This window comes from Tenrec ecaudatus, unplaced genomic scaffold (assembly GCF_050624435.1).
Source record: "Tenrec ecaudatus isolate mTenEca1 unplaced genomic scaffold, mTenEca1.hap1 Scaffold_265, whole genome shotgun sequence".
Taxonomy (NCBI): Eukaryota; Metazoa; Chordata; class Mammalia; order Afrosoricida; family Tenrecidae; genus Tenrec; species Tenrec ecaudatus.
The window spans coordinates 197,696-218,419 of record NW_027458827.1 but is presented as its reverse complement, the minus strand read 5'-3'; the positions used below and the strand labels follow the sequence as shown (position 1 = coordinate 218,419).

Genomic DNA, 20,724 nt, shown 5'->3' with positions numbered 1-20,724 from the left:
TTGCTGGCCCTTAGGAGCGTTTTCCAGTCCAGTCTGTTGGGGCACAACGCCCTGGCCCCGAAGTCCACTTTCAGCATTCCCTGGGGACCTTGCCACTCCATTCCCTTGCTGTTCCGCTGCACTCCCCCAGTGATTTGCCTCGGTGTGGTGGGATCAGGTCAGGTGCAATTCCCACACTGTGTCTCCGGTGCTGTCCCCTGTTTCGCCTTTAGTCACTGAGGGGCATCATGTCTCATAGTAGGGCCAGCCATGTTGTTCTCTGTGGACTGGCTGCTCTACTCAGGAAAATCATCATCACGGCCTGGTGGGCCAGGCTGTGCTCCACTCTCTCCTCCTGTCCCTTCATCTGCTCCCGTGTGCTCTGATCAAATATGTCCATCTCCCATAGCTGCAGAGTCAATGTCGTCCTTTGGAACAAATTCTTTTCGGGGGAGGAGCAGGAATCCACTTAATTTATGGTGCTGGGGCCAGCCTCCCAGACCTCTCCACCGGTTCCCTCCTCCACGCCGGGATATTGCATTCACACCTTGCGACACTGGGTTGACGTCTGGTCCCACTTTCCCTGTGGAGATATAAACCATACCCTCCCCTTGGGTGGATTAATGCCCCATTTCTGTCATGCTGATTGTACTTACCTCAGGGGACTCATGTTGTACCTGTCCCTTTGGGTCTGGCTTACCTCGCTTAACATAATTCCTTCCAGCTCTTCCCATGAAATAACGTGTTTCATGTGCTCATTGGTGCTTTTCAGTGCTGCATAATACTCCATTGTGTGTATGTGCCAAAGTTTGCTAATCCACTCGTCTATCGATGGAAACTTAGGCTGTTTCCAAGTCTTTGCTATTGTGAATTGTGCCGCAATAAACATTGGAACGCATATGACTGGTCGTGTTTTATTTGCTGCTTCAACCGGCTATATGCCCAGTAGAGGGATGGCTGGGTCGTAAGGTAGATCAATTTCCATTTTCTTTAGGTATCGCCAGATTGCTTTCCACAGTGTCTGTACAAATCTGCACGACCACCAGCAGTAGAGGAGGGTTCCTACTTCACCACAGCCCCTCCAACACTTGTTGCTCTCTGATTTACTGATCTGGGCTAGCCTCAGGGGTGTTAGGTGGTATCTCATGGTTGTTTTGATTTGCATTTCTCTTATGGCAAGGGACTTCGAGCACTTTCTCATATATTTATTGGCCATATTGATCTCCTCTCTAGTGAAAGTTCTTCTCATTTCTTTTGCCCACTTCCTTAGGGGGTTAACTGTTTTCCTCTTTTTGCAGGTCATGATGGTGTTGTAGATTTTAATAATGAGCCCTTTGTCTGACGTGTCATTACTAAAAATCTTCTCCCAGTCTGTGGGTTGCTTTGTCACCCTCTTGGCAAAGTCTTTCGAGGTGCACAGGTGTTTTATTCTTATTAGATCCCATTTGTCGATTTCCAGATCACCTGTGTGTGTCCCCTTCCCTGTTGCAGTGAGCCTATGTGCTCCCTGGGCCAGTGCTCTGAGATTAGTCCCGATTCCCTCCTTAATGGTCCTGATGGTTTGGGGTTTGACTTCTAGATCTGTGATCCACCTTGAGTGTATTCTTGTGCATGGGGTGAGGTAGACGTCTTGTTTCAACTTTATACATGTGGATATCCATTGTTTCCAGCACCACTTATTAAAGAGGGCATCTGCTTCCCACTTGACGTTTTTGGGACCCTTGTCGAAGATCAGTTGTCTATATGCTGATGATTTTACTCCTGGGTTTTCTATTCTTTTCCACTGGTCTGAGTGTCTATCATTGTGCCAGTACCATGCTGTTTTGACCACTGTAACTGTGTAGTAGGCATTAAAATCAGGTAGGGCGAGTCCTCCAATTGTGTCCTTCTTCTTGAGGAGTTCTCTGCTAATTCTGGGTTTCTTCCCTCTCCATATGAAGTTGGTGGTCAGTTTTTCCAATTCTTTGAAGAAGGTTGATGGTAATTGGATTGGTATAGCATTGAACTTGTAGAGTGCTTTAGGAAGAACTGTCATCTTTACTATGTTCAGCCTACCTAACCATGAGCAGGGGAGCTTCATCCATTTGTGAAGGTTACTTTTGGTTTCCTGTAATAGGGTTTTATAATTATGCTTATATAGGTCTTTAGTATTTTTTGTTAAGTATATTCCTAGGTATTTCAGTTTGTTCTTGGCTACTGTGAAGGGTACTTCCCTCTTAATCGCCTCTTCCATGGCCCTGTCCGATGTGTATAGAAACCCTACCGACTTCTGTTTATTGATCTTGTATCCTGCTACTCTTTCGTATTCCTCTATTGCTGTAAGTATTCCAACTGTGGAGTTTTGGGGGTCTTCAATATATAGGATCATGTCATCTGCAAATAACGATAGTTTCACCTCCTCCTCTCCCAACTGGATCCCTTTGATGTCCTTCCGCTGTCTTATGTTGTTAGCCAGAACCTCCAAAACGATATTGAATAGAAGAGGGGACAGGGGGCATCCTTGTCTTGTACCCTTTTTCAGTGGTATTGTTCTTGTCTTTTCTCCATTGACTATGATGTTGGCTGTTGGTCTTTCATAGATAGCTTGTATGAGCTTGAGGAACTTACCTTCCAATCCTATCTTCATGAGTGTTTTGATTAGGAATGGATGCTGGATGTTGTCAAATGCTTTTTCTGCATCTATGGATATTATCATATGGTTTTTATCCTTTTTCTTCTCGATGTGGTGTATGATATTGATGGATTTTCGGATGTTAAACCATCCCTGCATCGCTGGGATGAATCCTACTTGGTCGTGGTGAATGATATGTTTGATGTTCCTTTGTATTCTATTGGCCAATATTTTGTTAAGGATTTTTGCATCTATGTTCATTAGAGATATTGGTCTATAATTCTCTACACCTGTGGGGTCTTTTCCCTGTTTGGGTATCAAAGTAATGCTGGCTTCGTAAAATGAGTTTGGGAGCTTGCCGTTCTTTTCTATGTTATGGAATACTTTGTGGAGGATCGGTGTTAGCTCTTCCCTGAATGTTTGGTAAAATTCTGCTGTGTAGCCATCTGGCCCTGGGGCCTTTTTCCTTGGTAGGTTTTTGATGACACTCTCTATTTCTTCCTTCGCTATGGGTTTGTTGAGGTTCTTGATCTCTGTCTCAGATAATCTAGGGATAGATTGTTTTTCTAAATATTTATCCATGTCTTCCAGGTTTCTGAATTCATTAGAATACAAACCTTCATAGTACTTTGTGATTATCCTTTTTATCTTATTGGGGTCTGTTGTTATTGCCCCCGATTCATCCCTCATCCTGGCTATTGATGATTGTTCCTTTCTATCTTTGGTAAGCTTTGCCAGGGGAGTGTCAATTTTATTAATTCGTTCATAAAACCAGCTTCTAGTTGCGTTAATCCTTTGCATTGTTCTTTTGTCTTCCCACTGGTTTAACTCTGCCCTGATTTTTATTATTTCTTTTCTCTTGCTATTGGAGGGGTAGTTCTGTTGACTCTGTTCTAGTTGTTGGAGGTTTTGTGTTAACATATCTGTCATACGCCTTTCTTCTTTTTTCATGTATGCATTCAGTGATATCAAGCTACCTCTGATAACTGCCTTTGCAGTGTCCCATAAGTTTTGATATGTTGTATGCTCGTTCTCATTAGTTTCTAGAAATTTCCTGATATCCTCTCTGATCTGGACCTTAACCCATTCATGTCGCAGGAGATCGTTGTTTATTCTCCAATCGGTGGCCCTTGCTTTTCTGGGTGCCCTCCTATTAATCTCCAGCTTTATGGCATGGTGGTCTGAGAAAGACGTCTGGATAAAATCTATGTGTTTGAATTCACTCAGGCTGGCCTTGTGCCCCAGCATGTGATCTATTCTTGAGAAAGATCCGTGTGGATTGGAGAAGAATGTGAAACCTTTTGCTTTTGGATGAAAGGCTCTATAGATGTCTATCAGGCCCTGTTGCCTAATTACATTGTTTAGCTCTCTGGCCTCTTTGCTGAGCTTCTTTCCCTGTGACCTGTCTTTCTCTGATAGTGGAGTGTTGAAGTCCCCCACTATTATTGTTGTTTCCGTGATTTCTTCTGTCATTTTTTTAATAGTTTGTTTGACGAAATTTGCCGCACCATTATTAGGTGCGTAAATATTCAGTATGCTTATTGCTTCCTGGTTTACTGAGCCTTTGAGCATTATGTAATGTCCCTCTTTGTCTCTTTTTATGTTTTGGATCTTGAGATCCATTTTGTCGGAGATTAAGATAGCCACTCCTGCCTTCTTGGAGTTACCATTTGCTTGGTAAACTTTCTGCCAGCCCTTTATTCTCAGCATATGCTTGTCTGCTTGCTTAAGGTGTGTCTCTTGCAGGCAGCAGATTGATGGGTTATGTTTTCTAATCCAATCCTCCAGCCGCTTTCTTTTAACATATGAATTGAGCCCATTTGTATTCAAAGTGATTATTACAATCGCTGGCTTCATGGTTGCCATATTCTGTTTTGTGTTTTGCGTCTTTACCTATCTTCCTTCATATCAGTGTACTGCGTTTGAGTGGAGGGTTTCTATCCTGTCCTCTTTTCCATCTGAGACCGTGTTGTCCTAGTACGTGTTGCTGGCATGTTGGCTTCTAGATGGAGATGGGCTATATGGTGGTCTCCTGGTGGTTCTAGTTGGAGCTTGATCTTCTGGCCATAGTGAGTCAGCCAGTATGTTCTGCAGGGTCGGGTGACTTGCAGTATATTTTTTGAGTTCTTCCTTGTCCTGGAAGACCCTTATCTTACCCTCTATCTTAATGGATAACTTGGCAGGGTATAGGATTCTGGGGGAGGCATTTTTATCTTTCAGTTTTTGGAAGATGTTGCTCCATTCTCTCCTCCTCTTCATGGTTTCTGCTGATAAGTCTGAGCATATTCTTACCTGCGCTCCTTTGTATGTGACTGTCTTCCTTTCTCTTGATGCTCGTAGAATTTTCTCTTTTTCCTCTAAGTTGGATAATTTTACAATTATATGCCTTGGCGTGTTCTTCTTGGTGTTTAGCTTAGCCGGTGTCCTCTCTGCTTCCTGTATGAGAGTCGGATTCTCCTTTGTTAGGTTGGGGAAATTTTCTTCCAGGAATTCCTTTGCTATCTTGGCGGTCGATTTGTGTGTTATGTTGTGTTCCGGTAGACCGATTATTCAAATATTATTCCTCTTCATAGCATCTGTCATTGATCTCAGGCTGTCTTCTGTTTCTTTAATTTTCCTGTCTGATTGTTTTTCTCGCTTGCTTCGTTTGGTTTGAGCGTCCTCTAGTTCACTGATACGGTTCTCAGCCTCCTCAAGCCTAGATATAGCTTCTGTGACCTTTTGTGTGGCCTCTGCTACCTCCTCTGTTAATTTCTGCAGTTCCTTTTGGTGGATAGTATTCATCCCCTCTATTGTGGACTTCATCCCCTCTATTGTGCATTTCACCCCTTCTATCGTTGCATCCTTATTTTGGTTTGCTTCTCTTAGCTCCTGTATTACTGCAAGCAGAGTTCTGAAGATTTCCTTTTGTGGCTGATCTATATCTGTTTCTTCTATGAGTGACGTTAGGTCTGTTAAAGTGCCTCGTTTTTCTGATTTTTTTGTTGGGAGTGATGTGCTCTGTTGATTTTTCCTTGATCCTTTAATAGGCCCCATGCTTCTGGGAGACAGGAGTAACCTTATTGTGTGGAGGCTCAGACCACTGTGCCATCTCCTGGGGTGGCTGGGGCCGTCTGTGGCAGGCTTAGGGCTGGCACTGGGGACCCAACAGGGCCCCAGGTGGTGAGAGCTGGCTGGAGCTCACTGACGGCTCCTCAGGGACTGCAAAGCCGAGACCCAGGCTCCACTGCAGGTGGAATGTTTGATCTGCCCGGGCTGTGAGCGGGCCCGGGGAGGCCACTCGGATAGCTGCGCAGGCAGCTGCGCAACACTTCAGGGAACAATGGTGTTCGCTCTCCGCCCTTTTAGTGCGAAACCGCAGGGGGCAATGGCGCCCTTCCTCCGCTCAGGCTCAGAGTCGCGGCCGCCGGGGTCCCCGCAGCACCCTGGGGAGGGCACCTACTCTTGTGCCTTGCGCAGGGAGGGGCCCTTGGTGGGCAGACTCAGCAGCGTGGGGCGCGGCGCTCCGCGGAAGCTCAGGGTCCGGGACAGGCGCGGGTTGGGCTATGGCTCCTGTTGGCGGGAAGTGCTCAGCGCAGGGTCCCCGCCAGGAGTGGAGCTGGTGCTAGGCTGCCAGGGGTGGGCGGGGGCGGGCGGGGGTGGGAGGCCGGCGCACGGAGGGCAGGTTGAGGGGTCCGCGGCAGCAGTGCGGGTGGATGGTCCCCCGTGGGGGTTGCCAGACAACCCGCGGGTCTGCTACCCTGAGCTTGGATGAATGGAGGGAGGGACGTGGGCCCGAGGGCAGATCGTTGCCCTGCGGGGAGAGGGGAACTGCGGGAGAGGAAAGCTTCTCTCCCAGTGGGGATCCGCGAGTGGGGAGTGGGCCGCTGGAGTAGGGGAGCGTGACCTGCTGCGCCTGTCTAGGCAGGGCAGGCAAGCGGCTCTGGGCTGGCGTCCGGTTTGGGGATGGAGCCTAGGCCGGTCGCCAGTGAGCTCACGGCAGCTTAGTGGCCAGAGATGTCCCACTAGTCCGGTCCTCTTTCACCTAGACCCCTGCTCCGGACAAATACGTGGGGTAGGACTGGGGTGCTGTCCCAGGGGGATATTTCACTCACCAGACTCTTACTATTCAGCTACCTGGTCGCCAATCCCGCTTTGTTTGTAGGAGCTCTCAGAGTATGCCGGTGTCCCTGTCGGCCATCTTCCCCAGCTCCCAAACTTATTTTTCTATGCTGACCTTATAACCTGTGAAATTGCTTAACCTTTCAATTAGTTCCAATAATTTTCTACTAGGACTTTTGGGCTTTCTATGTTTAGAGTAATATAGTCAGCAATTATAGAGAGTTTTACTTCTTTCCTGTCATTTTGAATGCCTTTATTTTACATTATATGATTGATAGCTATAGTTATGGGTTATAGCACCATGTGAAACAAGATTGGTATTAAATGGTATCCTTATATGGTTCCAATTTGAAAGGTGAATGCTTTTGTTTCCTCTCCATTGAGTGAAATGTTTGTCATTGATATTTCACTTTGCTGTTTTGAGTCTGATTAAATCTGTCTGAAATCACAGCAACACTAGATAAAACAGAAAGGAGCATAGGTCTTACTTCATCCTCACAGTTGTCATGTATGAGGCCTTTGTTACAGTTACTGTGCCATTCTATGATGTTAAAGGTCATCCTTATGCATTATCAAGCACAATATCTGGAAACATGTTAAAAGTCCTGAGATGAAGTAATCACACGCTTACTAGTTAGAATTAAGCATTATAATGTCAAACATTATGCTCACTGTCATGGGATTGGAATATCATGGCTTTCACACTCAGAGATGGAGGTGAGCTGGACTAGTGTGCAGCTGCATCATGATGTGAAACTTAAATTGGTCTGCTAACCTCCAGTAATGAGATAACTTTGTTCTGGAATGATCATGCTCAAGTAATGCCATACCCATCTGCATGCAAAACTGAACTAATTCAAGGAATTCCCATGGCAAAATATTAGCTTGTCATGTGCTTGAATTCCTGGATCATATGGAAAATCAAGAATCATTTTTGAAAAAGCTTATTCTCCTCACCAAATTCTGGCCCAGAGAGGTCAAGTGACCACCAACTTGTGCTTGAATTTCCCCCATTGACATATGCAGTTTAACCATACAGTAAATGACTGGTGTCAACTCTAAGAATGGAGAAAAATGTTTGTGATCTTTGATATCAATGAGAACAAAATCTGAATGGGCATAACATTTTTAACATGTATAACTAGAGATAGTGCTAGTGATTTTATGGGCAATAATATGAAAAATATTCCAAATTCAGAAAATATGTGAGTGTTGGTATTAAATTCAAGGTTGTGATCCCTGAGCAGTTTGTGGGGAATCATAAGTAAAGCATAAATAGAGAGGAAGACTTTGGTTGTATGTGCTCAAATTTCAGGTGACCCAGAGTCCTCTGGGTAAGGGACATTTAAAAATGTCTGTGCTTATTCCACAAATTTTGAGGACCTGTATGGACTTCATTTAATCCAGAGTGCCTTTAGGTCTCAACTCAACATATTTTGGTTCAAGATATGAAATACTGTCCTTGGCTCATATCCTTACTTTGCCCTATTAAACAATTATTTCCCACTCCCTTCTCTGATGTAACTTTTCACTTTAAGTCATGGCACTTGACAGGTTTTATACTCTTTGGAATGCTCTCTGCCAAACAAAGGGTTTCTCTTCAGAATCTTGCAGTTCTTATAGAGTACAGAGTTACAACCTTGTCTTTTCTGGGGCTCAACTTTTCTGGGTAGCAGCTTCTTCTTACACTGAGGTTTTCCTTAGCCATCAGGTAGTGGGATGTAGTGATAGTGGTGCTTGTAAGAGCGGTGGGGTTTGTGATGATCATGGCCCAAATCTGGAAAAGACCGGGCTGATTCACATCAGTAGGAGGCCAATGCCTACTGGAGACATCCTGCCAGAGCCTCAGGGCATCTGTGCCTTAATAAAATACAGAGTCCGAAGTGGAGGACATCTTGTAGACCCCACATCTGGCTTATGACCACCTGACCTTAGGGATATGGACTGAAGTACACCCACCAACACTTGAGCATTTCCTCAAGCATTCAAGGGGTTTTGTTGGATGTTGTTGCAATTTACATTCAAGAAACACAAGGAAATATATGTAGGCAAGGAATAGGTGGGAAATGGTGCTGAATGACATCATGGAAGAGTTGGATATTTGAGGCATCATCAACCCCCAACTCCTTGGAATTGGTCTGGTATTAATATTACTAAAACATATTATTACCACATAGGAAAATTACCAAGGACTTTGAGGAGGTTGATTAAAAGTCATCCGTGCATAAAGAAAAATTGGGTTTTGGAGAGTGTGAGGTAATGGGAGATACTCTGGGGTGTACCTGCTGGTTCCAAGGAACCCTATACTGCCCAATCTCCAATGTACAGGATATATAAGAGCCTCAGTCAGGGCAGGAGCAATGAAGGGCTGAAGGGAGAGAATACTGGGCTCAGAAATGCTGGGCTTTCCTTTGTCCATTCGCACATACCTTTTAGTTGAAGTGCTCTCTCATTGCAGACTAACACACAGATGAGTTCAAAAGAAGAATTACCCTACAATGGCTCAGAAGAAAAAAAGGAGCCTCTATTTATAAGCATAAGTCTCCCTGCTATGCAAATCATTCTTCAGGCACACGTTTAAAATCCCACAACTTGGGCACTGAAAGCTATCAGTTCTCTTCTGACAGGGCTGTCTATCTCTTGGGAAAGCACAGCTGAGGGCTAAAGATGCTGTTGCTATGTGTTCTCCTGTGCCTGGTGACAGTTCCCCAAGGTGAGGGTCTCAGATGTCGGTGTTGAGTCTATGTGGATGGTTGTGACTGCAAGTGACTGACAGAGATCAATTATCTTTATTTACAGAAGTTCTATCAGAGATGCAGCTTCAGGATTCAGGTCCAGGACTGGTGAAGCCCTCCCAGAAGCTGTCCCTCATTTGCACTGTCTCTGGTGTCTCCATCACAAGTAGGAGTTATGACTCGAGCTGGATCCACCAGACTCCTGGGAAGGGGCTGCAGTGGATGGGAAGCTTATGGTATAATGGTGGTACAAAATATAACCCGTCCTTCCAAAGCTGACTCTCCATCACCAGAGACACATAGAAGAATCAGTTCTTCCTGCAGCTGAGTTCTGTGACTGCTGAGGACATGGCCCTTTATTACTGTACAAGGAACACAGTGAAGTGAAGTCAGTGTGAGCCCAAACACAAAACTCCCCTGCAGGGAAGACACTGGGCAGTAGGGGGCGTGCAGGACCCACTGAACATGGACACCCAGCCCTAGAGAAGCAGGCAGAGGTGAATGAAGGAGGATTTCCTGTTGGAATTAGGGCTTCCTCGCTCAGCTTTCAGCATCCCCAGAACAGGTTTCTCTTTTTCCCCCCCTAAGTGTTCTTCTCACTGCAGGCTTCGAAAGAGGAACTAGAATTCTCTGTTTGCAGTACAAATATTAAAAGTGACAATGATCCTCCATTGTCATCCTATGTGATTCATTTTCCTTCTTGACAAGCAGATTATCGTGGTCATTCTCACCCTGTTAGTCAAAGTATGTTGACGATGAAATACAGACATTTATAGATTCATGAGTAAAATGCATGATTTTAAAAGGCCTGAGCTCATTGCTCTATTAAAACCCAGGATAACACATCTCTGGATGTGTCTCTCTGCAATGTGCACTGTGGATACTGATTGATTAATATTCTTATGTCTGAGAAAATAATTGCAGTGACTTCTGATGCTAAACTTGTGACATGACTTTTGTGAAATTGCTCTTTGGGGTCATAATGAAGCGAACACTCAATGGAAGGACAACTTTGATTCCAAAATAAAGTAGCAGATGTGTCACAAGAAGAGGAAATGGCAGACCAGTATCTCAGAATGCTCTTTAGAATTGAGAATAATGAGACTTCTCACATATTTTGAATATGTTTTCAGGGCAACCAGTTCCTAGAGAAGAACATCCTCTATTGTAGAGTGTCAGCAAAATATAAGAATACCCTGAATTAGATGCACAGACGGGGGTGGCTGCAAAAATGGTCTCAGACTTAGGATCAAATGAGGACGGTTCAGGACTTCTCAGTTTATGTATTTGTGCTGTTGTACACGGAGGCACGGAGCATAAAACTTACTCAAATGTAATCAACAACATCCCTGATAATGAGTTGCAGGAATTGAGATTAATTCTGTTAGCCAAGTGTGAATACCTAAAATATTACTATAATACACCTTTTCATATTTACTATTTAACATTTGATACGTATACCATTCCTTATTAAGTTTACCTATACGTAGTTTAATATTTCCATTTTGATACACTTTTGCTTATTCTGGGTTTTAATACTTTCTGGATTTTTTTTTCATGTAGGGGTTTATACCTGTTGTATTTTGTCATTGTTGGTAGCCTTTTTTATTCCCTCTTATGTCTTTTTCTGTTTTTTGATTTATGAAACCCAAGATGGGGAAATCTACAGAGATAATAACTAGAATAAGGGTTCCTGGGGCCACAGTAAGGGAAATGGTGGTAAAATGGAATGTGATTGGTAGATTTATGTGCCAACCTGGCCAATAGGAACATGTGGTATTAATAAGGTTGCAGTTTGATTGGAGAGCAAAGAGATAAATGGCTCAGAAAGGTCACTGGTATCTCTCTTGCTCTCTGATAATCAGACCAGTGTGTGGCTGCCTTAGCTTGTTCTCTTCCTCAACTCCTAAGCTACACTGCCTTTGGGGCTGACAACCTGTAGATCATGTCGCTAGAGCTTGAGTTTCCTTTGAGACTAGCTTCGCCACGTTGCTGTTGTAGACATCACTTGAGCTTGGGACTGTTGGAACTTGTCATCCTGATGATTGTTGTTCACCCACCCTGCTGTTTGCTGCCTGTGGCCAGACTGTCTGCATTGCTCTATGGAAGACTCAGCTCTCTGCTTCCTTGATCCTGGACCCAGTGGTCGTTGTGAGTTGAACGCCTTCCAGTATATTATTTTTCCCATGGAAATGAATTGAACTGAGCCCTCTACACTGCTGTGTGGCCTAATTAACTGTTATATTCACACACACACACACACACAATCATAAGTATCCTGGTTTTGTTTATCTAGAGAACCCTGTCTAACACAGGGAGCTAATGTAAAGGATTTCAAGAAGGAAGAAAATGTTTTCAAACAGGTTGTGGTAGCAATTGTGAACACAGCTTGATAAGACTGAACGACAGAATGGTATGATGTCTAGATTTGATTCTAATAAAATGGTTTGAATGAGGGGAAAAAAAGAAAAGGTTTAAGGATCTTATTTGCTGACAAAATGATTTAAAAGGTTTTTATTTTGTATACTTCTGAAAATAACTTCTTAAAATATTTCATATGAAAAATGTACTTAATATTGATAACATGCTGTTTCTAATACATATTTCATAATAAATTTTGCCAATTTCTCAGTTTAAAAAAGGCAGTGTCTGAAAATGAGGAGCAGCTCTATTCTGTCCTAGAGGGTCGCTATGAGTCAGAATTCACTTGCTGCTAGTGTGTTATGGTAATTGAGTTTCTCAATTTGTATCTTATTTTGGTTGCTGATCTCCATTAGTTTTTTTTTCTGTGTATTCTGTATTTTGTCTAATCATAGTTAATATTATTGTCAGGAATTGCTCAATTCTTTCCATTATCCTGGTCTCCAAAGAAATTATTACATTCTGTTTTTATTTTAATTATGCCCTTTTTTTCTGTAACATCATTTATACTATTATGTATAATATTTTAATAACATGTTAATGGGTTTCCTTTTAAATATACATTTTATTGGTTGTTCTTCAATTTTCTATGTAACTTTATACAAATAAACTTATTTATCCTTCCAGTTGATTTATTCCTTTTTATATATCATTTTATTGGGGTCTTGAACAGCTCTTATAACAATCTATACATATATCCATTGTGTCAAGCACCTTTGTCCATATATTGCCATAATCATTTTCAAAACATATTCTTTCTACTTGAGCCTTTGGTATCAGCTCATTTCCCACCCACTCCCACCCTCCCTCATGAAAACTTGATAGTTTATAATATTTTTTCATGCCTTACACCAAACGCTGTCTCCCTTCACCCACTTTTCTGCTTTTCGCCCCCCTGGGAGGGGATTATATGTAGATCATTGTGATCATTCCCTCTTTCTCCGCCCCACCTCCCTGCTATCCTCCTTTATCCCTACTCTTATTATTGGTCCTGAGGGTTTTATCTGTCTTGGATTCCCTGTGTTGTGAGCTCTTATCTGTAGCAGTGTACATGTTTTGGTCTACCAGGATTTGTAAGGTAGAATTGGGGTCATAATAGTGGGAGGGGAGAGCATTAAATAACTAGAGGAAAGTTCTATGTTTCATCGGAGCTATACTGCACCCTGACTGGGTCATCTCTTCCTTGTGAACCTGTGAGGGGATGTCCAATCTGTAGACAACTGGACATTCCCTTATTTTGTAGTGTAAGGTCATCATAACATTATATTTCTGTTGAACCAATTGAGAAGTCGCCAGCAAAACACAGTTTACACAGAAGCGTTGGATGCAACAGCAGTTTGCTCTCACAGAGAAGAGATAGAGCTAGCTCCTCATCAGGAGTGGGCACAAATCTCCACAGTCAGTGGTTTCACCCTGGGGCCAGTGCAGGGATGGGGGTTTGCAAGTATCCCTCTTTTGTGCTGCAGTTGAAGAACTGTGTTCCCTCCACAACAGCAAAGATAAAGAAATGGGTTTATGCTATGAGCTCAAATCTGCAGGAAATAGTGAGTTTGTTTTGTTGTTGCTGCTGTTTTGTGTGTTCCATGTAATGTTCATAACAATCAGTTTGGGGACTGTTAGCATGGGTTCAGCCGAAGGTAGAGGGGGTAGGCTGTAGGACACCAGACACTAAGGAGTGTTTTTGAATACAGAAGCCCTGGAAAGGCAGTCATTCAGCAAGGTCATCATACCCCAGTAGCCAGACTGACAATTTGATGCTAATCATGTCTGGTTCTGTCATGGACTCCAGAGAAGGAGGCAACAGATTGTCAACTTCCCCAATTTCCAATTCCTATTGGAGTTTATCTCAGGTATATTTTGTTGTTGCAGGTAACACTCTTGAATTTTTGTTTTATGTTTTTCTGTTTTACAGTAGATAAAACTTGGGATTGATAAACATATAGAGAAAGCAAGTAGATTAAGGGTTTCGGTGGGTGGTGGCATGGGAGGACATAAACGGGAACTGAAGTCAAGGAATTCAAGAAGGAAGATGATGTTTTGAAACGGATTGTGGTAGCAATTGTACAATACTGCTTGATGTGAGTGAACTGTGGAATGATATGATATCTCTATTAGTACCCAATAAAATGGTTAGGAGGAAAATTAAATAAAGATTATTTATTCCATTGCTAGAAGTTTTTTGTAAATTCAAGTTCCTGGCTTATATCAAAATCTCTTTTACTGTTCATTATTTAAATGTTTGTTTGTTTTTTGAATGTTGTTATACTGGGATGAATTTCCATCAGTTTATAATTATGTGTGACTATCTGTCACTTATTTTTTCATGATACACATATGTAACAAAAGGCCATTTGTAAAATTCTTCTCATGCATAATTCAGTAACATTAGATTATCATTGTGTTAAACAATTACCAATATTTGCAAAGTTCCCTATCATACGTATAACACAAACCCAGACAAAAGAATTCTGGCTTGATAATTTCCTCCTTAACATGGAATAAATAGCTATAAATCTAATACTTCAATTACTTTGAATAAAAGTCTGCTTCAAAAACTTTCGCTCCACCTTTGGAAAGAATAAAGCCTAAACTCTGTTCAATGTCTTTCAGTCAGATATCTTTTTTAATGAATACTTTGTTGTGGCATATCAAATCTAATATAAATATCAATATCTATAGATCATACTTCCTTCCACTACAGCCAACTCAACCAATTCAGAGTGCTTGCAACCTTCAGGCCTCCACAAAGCTTTCACTGTGTGGGAGAATCAGTGTGAGACCGGGCCTAAAACTAACCTCAAGAAGAAAGCTGTCCTGCAGGGGTGTTAGAGACCCACCCCCTCCTGGAGCAAGTGAAGAAAGAAGTGAGGACAGGAGCCTGGGTAAGGACTGCAGTGGCTGGTCAGCGAAAACTGCTGTGCTGAGCACTTTGGTAGCTCTACTGCCCATGGCAGGAAACCAGCTGAGAGAACTCCAGGGAACACCTCTGACAATGAGCACGAATGCTTTGGATCAGAGAAAATGTTTCTCTGTGGTCCCCAAAAGGTGGAAGACAGTGTAAGCTCATTGAATACCTCTCCTGTATGTGTGATGGGATGCTGTCAGCAGGGGGCTCTCAGAACACATTGAGCCCAACATACACGTGGGTACTACCATATATACTCGTCTATAAGCTGAGATTTTCAGCACAAAAATGTGCTGAAAACCTGGAGTTCGGCATATACATGGGTCAGTGGTACCCCAGTGAGATGTAACATTTCGCTGCACCCTTCACCCCCTGGTAATGGGATGAGCGCCCGTTATCTTGTGGGTGATTGCCGTTTGTCCACTGTTCATTCAAAGTCGCGTTGACACTGCAGGTCTTTGAATGTTTGTTTACTCACATTTAACCAATCACAGCCGTCCTAAGATATGGACAGCTCCAATTGGCAGAAGCACCCATACTGATTCACTTTCGCTGGCAGCTGAACTGGTAAGGATGTTTCTGTGGCTGTGCTTTGTCTCTCCCCTCTGGTGTCTATGCTAATTTACATCCTGCATGCCCCATCTACACAGACTCCCTCCTGCCCCTCCTACCATCTAACGCATCATGTAGGGGGTGGGGGGCAATACCATGAAAAATCTTTTTCAAAGTCTTATTTTTTTATCCTATTAGATATGGATACTCTTCAACCAAAACAAAAACGCCAGTCATATGAGCCTGGTTTCAAAATGAAGGTTGTGTGAAGAGCAGAAGAGAGCAATAACAGTATTGCAAGTAGTGAATTCTATGTTGATGAAAAGCAAGTAAGGGAATAGAGGAAAATGAAGGCTGACTTGAAACAGATTCCAAAGCTAAAAAAAGCTCATTGTGGTTTAATTTCTTTTTGTGGGGCTCTAGAGAGTGAATTGCATAAATGGATTATGGAGTATCATCAAAATAGTTACTGTGTAACACGCATGGGAATCCACATACGTGTTCTACAGATGGCTAAGGATGACAAATATAAAGCACCAGACATTGAAAAATTTGTTGCATCAGAAGGATGGTGTACCCACTTCATGAATAGGTTTGGCCTACTATGTTTGAGACAAAGAACAAAGATTTCCCAGAAATTGTCACAAGACCTTGAAGAAAAAATTATGTCATTCCAGTCATTTATTATAAAACAAAGAAGGATTTATAACTTTGACCTGGCAGATATTGGGAATGTGGATGAAACTGCCATAACTTTTTATCTTCCAAGCAACAGAACTGTGGCAAGTTTAGGAGAAAAAAAGACATTTTTCTCAAAACCACAGGAAATGAAAAAAACAAACAAACACTTTACAGTTGTTCTATCATGTTTGGCTAATGGAACTAAGCTCCACCCTGTCATTATTTTTAAAAGGAAGACTTTGCCTAAGAAGATCAATTTCCCACCAAGAATTACTGTGCATGCACATGTTAAAGGCTGGATGGATGAAGACGGAACAAAAAAAAATGGCTGTAAGAAATTTGGAACCGATGACCAGGAGCAGCCTTAAAGAAAAAGCCATCACTACTTGTTTGGGATATGTTCAGAGCCCAACTGTCGGATGACATTAAAAAAAAAAAAGGCAAAATCTATTAAAGTTACTTTAGCCGTTATTCCAGGTGGGCTTACATCTGTACTGCAGCCTTTGGATGTATCTTTGAATAAACCTTTTAAAAACCATGTGTGAAGGATGTGGCATGAATGGATGTGATCTGGCCAAACCTGACTAACAAAAGGATGAAATCTCATGAAGCCTGACAGAGTTAAAAGCAAAGTGGTTTCTAGATGCATGGGAAGACATTCCAGAAGATATGTTGTGATGTGCCTTCCAGAAATGTAGTATTAGTAATGCTAATGGCAGTGAAGACTGTGTTTTGTGTGAAAATGACAGCAGTGATGGTGATGACGGCGATCTCAGTGAGGAAAGCATCTATGATGACCTCACACCAGCTGAAGCTCTGCATTAGGATACGGATGATGATGAGGAATCCAGTTTTGAAGGATTTTACTCTTTACATTTTAGCTAGGTTGCTGATTGAACTCAGGGAATAGTACCCTTAAGGTATCATTGTTCATACCTTATTGTTTTTGTTGAACCTATTTTCCACTTACTGTGTTGGTTTACTAATGTTAAATGACTTGTTGTCCTTTTATTTGTTTTTTATTTAAAATAAATATTTGAATACATTACCCCCACTGATGTCTCAATTTTTAGTAATTTTATTTTCACTTGTTTTGATTATTGAAATTCACCAATAGCTTCTGCATTTTCCAGCCTAGGCTTATACTCGAGTCAATCAGTTTTTCTGGTTTCCCAGGTAATAATTAGGTACCTCGGCTTATACTCGGGTCAGCTTATATTCGAGTATATACAGTAATTTTTCCTTTGGGGAGGAAAAATTACTGTATTTCTGTGGTTTCTTTTAACACCATAAACAACCTTGTTGTTAGGGTTTTTTGTTTGTTTTAATTCAATCTCTAATTCTGTATGAAAACTTCGAAGTACCCTTTACTCCTTTCCAAATATTCTGCAATATCCTAGGGGAAAGGAGCTTTAGGGATGACAGATAAGTGTTTCCCTTTGTGCTCAGATGTGTGACGAGATTCAGGAAAGCCCGGCCTTGATTCCATTATGTTGTGATTATGTTAGAAAGGGTTCTCTAGATGAAAAAACAAACAAACCAGAACATATGATTATACATCAATATCTATCAATTTCTCTCTATTTATATAACATAAGAAATAAACAGTTAATCTATAAAGCAGCGCAAATGGCTCAGTGCAACTCACTTCCCTACTGGCAGTCCTTCAGGTCTTGAGGGCCACAGGGTAGTCCTCTGTAGAGCAATTCAGATTATCTTGGCACAGGCAGCAAACAGCAAGGCAGTTGACAGGATCCAACAGTCCCAAGCTCAAGCGATATTACTCCAGTAGTGTGGTGAAGCAGTTTTGAAGGAAACTCAAACTAAAGCAACACAGTCCATGGGTTAGGTGTCCCACAGGTAGTGTAGTTTGTAAATTGAAGCAGAGAGCAAGCTATGGCAACCACACACTGATCTGATCATCACAAAGCAAGAGACAAGAAAGGTGAGGCTCACCAAGCCATTTACCTCTCTGCCCTTCAATTAATCCAACGTGTGTTCATTGGCCATGTTGGCACAATAAACCTACCTATCACAATGAGGATATTCTCTATAATTTCACCATAGCATCTGGGTAATTATGATAGTAATGGATGTAAAGCAACATTAAACATAAAATATGAACAAATGTTCATATGATTGGTAAAGTGAAAACCTGAGAGAGAGGACTATGTTCTCCCAAAGACAACATCCCCATCACCATGTAATTCCCAGAGCCAGGGGCCTCCATTGATCCCTTTTCAACTTTACATAACTATGTGCCTCCCACATGCAAATACATAATATGCAGCCATGTGAAACCAGAGCACATGTACTTAAATTCGTATTCTTTCTCACCCTGGAGAGCATTTTCTGGGCGTCATGAATCTTATCCACATGAACATGAATTATGTGTGGACTTTCCTTTTTCTGGTGGAGACTCTGGCTGGTGAGTGCTTCAGGGATTCACACAGGAAGTCTGGGGATGCAGCATCTGAACACATGACCTACTGTTGCTCTTTTTATCTACAGGTGTCCTGGCTCAGGTCTAGTGACAAGAGTCAGACCCTGGACTGGTGAAGCCTTCACAGGCACTGGCTCTCACTTGTGCTGTCTCCAGATTCTTTTTAACCAGCTCCGATGTCAGCTGGATCCGCCATGATTCAGGAAAGGGACTGGAATGGGTTGGTGATATACAGAGGGGTGCTAGCACACACTATAATCCAGCTCTCCAGTCTCAAGTCAGCATAACCAGGGACACCTCCAAAAGTAAAGTTTATTTAAAACTGAGCTCTGTGAATCCTGAGAACACAGCCGTGTATTACTGTACTAGAGGCACAGTGATGGGAATTCAGTGTGAGCCCAGACACAAACCTCCCAGCAACAGGCCATGGTTTCAGTAGATGCAAGGGCTGAGGTCAGTGATGCTTTCCTCTCAGAAGCTGTGGTTTCCCCACCTTGTCAGCACCTCTCTAGGGACACCATGCACAGACTCAAGAGAAGCTTCATGCCTCTGAACATGATTTATTTTCCTTGGAATGGGCTTTGTCTCTCTTTCACCATCTTCCAAAGACAGATTTCGCAGTAATAGTAATTGATGAGATATCACTTTACAACTAGTTAGTTCAGGCAGGTGTCCTCAAACTACAGCCCGCAGGCCACATGTGGCCCACCGAGGACATTTATCTGGCCCGCCAGGTGTTTTTACCCCATTTGTTTTTGACTTCAAAATAAGATATGTGCAGTGTGCATGGGAATTTGTTCTTTTTTTTTTTAAACTATGGTCCGGCCCTCCAACGGGTCTGAGGGACAGTGAACTGGCCCCCTGTTTAAAAAGTTTGAGGACTCCTGTTTCAGGGTACCAACTAGTGCCATTTGTTGTCAAAGCTATAAATATTTCATGTAGAAAAAAAATTCTCATGTGGAGTCCCAAATTGTCTCTATACCCTCAGATTTATCTTGAACCTTCTTGTAATAAATAATCACAAATGTAGTTTTTTTTTCACTGCCACCAGCAGCACTGTGCAGTTTTATTAACCATTCAAGTACAGTAGCATCTGGTAAAATCGGGACAGAACTGGGATTTAAAAGCAAACAGATATTCAGCATCTAACAGTTTTGAGAAGCCACTACATACTCTTTCACAAACATGTTTCCACGGGGCCAATACAGTGCTAGCCATTCACCCAGCGCACTGAGTGCACCGAAGTAGAAAAGAGGCAACAAGAAAAATAGCTACGTTAGAAACACTCCAACACTTTAGAAAAAAAGAGTCAAACACTTTTTGTTTCTCCCCTTTAGCCCCTAAAACAACATCACATGGTCTGGATCTACCTATTTACGTCCTACGTTGGCTTCTAGTCTTTGTCAGGAGGGAAATAGTAATAGTAGTAAAATGACACTGGCCAGCACGGTCTTTGGATCTCGAGGAGGGAGGGGAGAAAGTCAGTCCTCAGGACAAGCTAGTCGGCTGCAGTCTCATCGGCGGGGTCTTTGCATTCCTTGTTCTTCCGCACTTCTTCCACGTGCTTGTCCTTTTCTCCCAAGCGCTCCAGCTTGGCCACCATTTGTGCTTCTCGGTTCTCTTTGTTGGCTTCCATTTTGTGGGTCAGCTTCTCCTCGGCCATCTTGCTGAAGTTGTTGTTCTCCTCGATTGCTTTCTGCAGCACCTCCTTCTCGTGCTCCCGCTTCCCGGCCAGCTGCTTCAGGACCTCCGCCTCATGGGACTTGCGTCTTTCTTCTGCAGCTTCTAATTTCTTCTGAATTTCCTCCAGGGAAAGGTCCTTCTTCTTTGGAGGAGAAAGAGGGAATTCTGGGACGGCCTCTTTTGAACGGGGGCTGAGTATCAGCTCAAAGGCCTGGCCAGAGGCCCACTTCTCCAGTTCTTTCACCTGGATATCAGAAGAAGCCATGGTGAACAGAAGACAAGAGACTGGCAGTGTACGCTCTGCAATCCACTGGGAAGGAAAGCCCTGCTCGGTCCGAGCCGCCTGGCCACACTCTCACAAATGTAGTTTTATGCAATCATTTTGGCTTAGAAGGCCCTAGAAAATATTGTCTATCCAAATATTGTTGTTTGAAAGCAAATAATTATTAAGAAGATCCTCAAAAAAAGAAAATAAACTCACCCAAAAGTGAAAGACCGCATACAAAGTATATATATATATATATATATATATATATATATATATATATATATATATACACACACACATTCTAATATGACACAAGGATGGTGATACTTTATTCACATACTTTGG

General features: G+C 42.5%; 1 pseudogene; it reads right to left on the bottom strand.

Moving 5' to 3' along the window:
- Window positions 1–19,926: 19,926 nt before the first annotated feature.
- LOC142436425 (stathmin pseudogene) lies at window positions 19,927–20,449 on the bottom strand (annotated as a pseudogene).
- Between the last annotated feature and the right edge of the window lie 275 nt (window positions 20,450–20,724).